This window comes from Lynx canadensis, chromosome B4 (assembly GCF_007474595.2).
Source record: "Lynx canadensis isolate LIC74 chromosome B4, mLynCan4.pri.v2, whole genome shotgun sequence".
Lineage (NCBI taxonomy): Eukaryota > Metazoa > Chordata > Mammalia > Carnivora > Felidae > Lynx > Lynx canadensis.
This window is the reverse complement of record NC_044309.1, coordinates 104,339,909-104,344,024: the sequence shown is the minus strand read 5'-3', so window position 1 is coordinate 104,344,024 and position 4,116 is coordinate 104,339,909. Positions and strand designations below refer to the sequence as shown.

Genomic DNA, 4,116 nt, shown 5'->3' with positions numbered 1-4,116 from the left:
TTTTAATTTAAAGTCTAGTTTGTGTGATATAAGTATGGCTACTCCAGCTCTCTTTTGACTTCCAGTAGCATGATAAATAGTTCTCCATCCCCTCACTTTCAATCTGAAGGTGTCCTCAGGTCTAAAATAAGTCTCTTGTAGACAGCAAATAGACGGGTCTTGTTTTTTATCCATTCTGATACCCTATGTCTTTTGGTTGCCGCATTTAGTCCATTTCCATTCAGTGTTATTATAGAAAGATATGGGTTTAGAGTCATTGTGATGTCTGTAGGTTTCATGCTTGTAGCGATGTCTCTGGTACTTTGTCTCACAGGATCCCCCTTAGGATCTCTTGTAGGGCTGGTTTAGTGGTGGCGAATTCCTTCAGTTTTTGTTTGTTTGGGAAGACCTCTATCTCTCCTCCTATTCTTAATGACAGATTTGCTGGATAAAGGATTCTCAGGTGCATATTTTTTCAGTTCATCACATTGAAGATTTCCTGCCATTCCTTTCTGGCCTGCCAAGTTTTACTAGAGAGATCCGTCACGAGTCTTATTGGTCTCCCTTTATATGTTAGAGCACGTTTATCCCTGGCTGCTTTCAGAATTTTCTCTTTATCCTTGTATGTTGCCAATTTCACTATGATATGTCGTGCAGAAGATCGATTCAAGTTACGTCTGAAGGGAGTTGTCTGTGCCTCCTGGATTTCAATGCCTTTTTCCTTCCCCAGATCTGGGAAGTTCTCAGCTATTATTTCTTCAAGTACACCTTCAGCACCTTTCCCTCTCTCTTCCTCCTCTGGAATACCAATTATGTGTAGATTATTTCTCTTTAGTGCATCACCTAGTTCTCTAATTTTCCCCTCATACTCCTGGATTTTTTTATCTCTCTTTTTCTCAGCTTCCCCTTTTTCCATAATTTTATCTTCCAGTTCACCTATTCTCTCCTCTGCCTCTTCAATCCGAGCTGTGGTTGTCTCCATTTTATTTTGCAGCTCATTTATAGCATCTTTTAGCTCCTCCTGGCTGTTCCTTAGTCCCTTGATCTCTGTAGCAATAGATTCTCTGCTGTCCTGTATACCGTTTTCAAGCCCAGCGATTAATTTTATGACTATTATTCTGAATTCACTTTCTGTTATATTATTTAAATCCTTTTTGATCAGTTCATTAGCTGTTGTTATGTCCTGGAGATTCTTTTGAGGGGAATTCTTCCGTTTCGTCATTTTGGATAGTCCCTGGAATAGTGAGGAACTTCAGGGCACTTCCCCTGTGCTGTCTTGAATAACTTGTGTTGGTAGGCGGGGCTGCAGTCAGACCTGATGTCTGCCCCCAGCCCACCGCTGGGGCCACAGTAAGACTGGTGTGTGCCTTCTCTTCCCCTCTCGTAGGGGTGGGATTCATTGTGGGGTGGCGTGGTCTTTCTGGGCTACTTGCACACTACCAGGCTTGTGGTGCTAGGGATCTGAAGTATTAGCTGGGGTGGATCGGCAAGGTGCACGGGGGCGGGAGGGGTAGGCTCAGCTCACTTATCCTTCAGTGATCCGCTTCGGGAGGGGCCCTGCGGCTCCGGGAGAGAGTCAGACCCTCTGCTGGAAGAATGGATCCACAGAAGCACAGCGTTGGGTGTTTGCGCAGTGCAAGCAAGTTCCCTGGCAGAAACTGGTTCCCTTTGGGATTTTGGCTAGGGGATGGGCAAGGGAGATGGCGCTGGTGAGCGCCTTTGTTCCCCAACACACTGCGCTCTGTCATCCGGGGCTCAACAACTCTCCCTCCCGTTGTCCTCCAGCCCTCCTGCTCTCCAAGCAGAGCTGTTAGCTTATAACCTTCCAGATGTTAAGTCCTGCTTGCTGTCCGAACACACTCTGTCTGGCCCCTCTGCTTTTGCAAGCCAGACTAGAGGGCTCTGCTTTGCTGGTGGGCTGCCCCTCCGCCTGGGCTACCCCTCCGCCCCGGCTCCCTCCTGCCAGTCCATGTAGCGGGCACCGCCTCTCTGCCCTTCCTACCCTCTTCCGTGGGCCTCTAGTCTACGCTTGGCTCCGGAGAATCCATTCTGCTAGTCTTCTGGTGGTTTTCTGGGTTATTTAGGCAGGTGTGGGTGGAATCTAAGTGATCAGCAGGATGTGGTGAGCCCAGCGTGCTCCTACACCGCCATCTTCCTCCCAGAATACAATATATATTGTTTTACAACTATCTGTTTCACTTTGAAGTGGGTTTGGAATCACACTCATGTAAAATGCTCAAACTTTAATTTGAGCACTTTTCCCTCATACATAATATCTAATAAATTCAGAGGCAATCTTGTTTGGTAAATTGGTCATATATTTAGTGTTAGATTGTGGGAGAGAAACTCATAATAGACTGCTTTCCTGGACTTTGGGCACCCTGTCTGGAGGGTCTCAAAAATGAGCTCTCTCAAGTCGGCCTCCCTGAAGATGGCCTCATAGTTTTATCTTAGGACCGTGTCAACTCTCCTATGCTTTCTCATATTGAAGGAAAAGAGATTCAGACTAGAGGGAAATCCCGTAGAACATCAGACTAAACCCTTACATCATTGGACATAATTCCAATGTGATAGAGTGAACAAAAAATGACCTGAATTAAGGATATATATCGATTCATTTTAATGACCATTGGCCTGGTCAACCGGTCAGGGGTCTGGATGGAAAAAAGCTGAGAGTGTGCTCGCTTCGGCAGCACATATACTAAAATTGGAACGATACAGAGAAGATTAGCATGGCCCCTGCACAAGGATGACATGCAAATTCGTGAAGCGTTCCATATTTTTCCGGATGGCCAACAGGCACATGAAAAGATGCTCAACATCACTCCTCATCAGGGAAATACAAGTCAAAACCACACTCAGATATCACCTCACACCAGTCAGAGTGGGCAAAATGAATAAAACAGGAGACTATAGGTGCTGGAGAGGATGTGGAGAAACAGGAACCCTCTTGCACTGTTGGTGGGAATGCAAACTGGTGCGGCCGCTCTGAAAAACAGTGTGGAGGTTCATCAAAAAATTAAAAATAGACCTACCCTATGACCCAGCAGTAGCGCTGCTAGGAATTTACCCAAGGGATACAGGAGTACTGATGCATAGGGGCACTTGTATCCCAATGTTTATAGCAGCACTCTCAACAATAGCCAAATTATGGAAAGAGCCTAAATGTCCATCACCTGATGAATGGATAAAAAAATTGTGGTTTATATACACAATGGAGTACTACGTGGCAATGAGAAAGAATGAAATATGGCCCTTTGTAGCAACATGGATGGAACTGGAGAGTGTGATGCTAAGTGAAATAAGCCATACAGAGAAAGACAGATACCATATGGTTTCACTTTTATGTGGATCCTGAGAAACCTAGCAGGAACCCATGGGGGAGGGGAAGGAAAAAAAAAAAGAGGTTAGAGTGGAAGAGAGACAAAGCATGAGACTCTTAAAAACTGAGAACAAACTGAGGGCTGATGGGGGGTGGGGGTGGGTGGGTGATGGGTATTGAGGAGGGCACCTTTTGGGATGAGCACTGGGTGTTGTATGGAAACCAATTTGACAATAAACTTCATATATTGAAAGAAAAAAAGAAGGAAAAAAGCTGAGAGATCTGAGACAAGGTCTTTGGTAGAGTTGTGTGAATGGATATATGGCAGAGGGCATAGAGTGAAGATTTTTGTATTTATATCAGAAAGCATCCATCATGGAAGAGGCACTGCACAATGAAGTAGACAAAATGACTTAACCAGCTTTCTTCATTGACCATTCTGTAATTAGGATAATGAGCACAATAAAAAAAAATGGTCAAAGTGTCAGAGATGGAGACTATTTATGGGCTCAATTTCATGAAGTCTGTTACCAATGTATATCTAGCCTTTGCTGCCTCTGCATATGCAACTGTCAGTGATAGAAATCAACACTGAGCCCCTTGAAAACAATCAGGAGATGACCTTGATCAGCTGAAGACTGGAGACTAGTATTACTGAGGAGGAAAGAAAGGAATGCATGTGAAACCCTGGTGATCCATTTTCAGTGCCTCCTGGTATTCCCTTCCCCAAGTGCTGTAACTGGGGACAGATATGTGCAGCAAACTGAGAAGTGTATGATGGTCAAGTGTCAGACCACATAGAGGGGGTATTTTGG

General features: G+C 44.8%; 1 non-coding gene across 1 annotated transcript; it reads left to right on the top strand.

The window, feature by feature from the left end:
- Nucleotides 1-2,656: 2,656 nt before the first annotated feature.
- On the top strand, nucleotides 2,657-2,763 carry LOC115519521. Its single transcript, XR_003970531.1, has one exon. It is a non-coding gene; the product is annotated as a U6 spliceosomal RNA (small nuclear RNA).
- The last annotated feature ends 1,353 nt before the right edge of the window (nucleotides 2,764-4,116 follow it).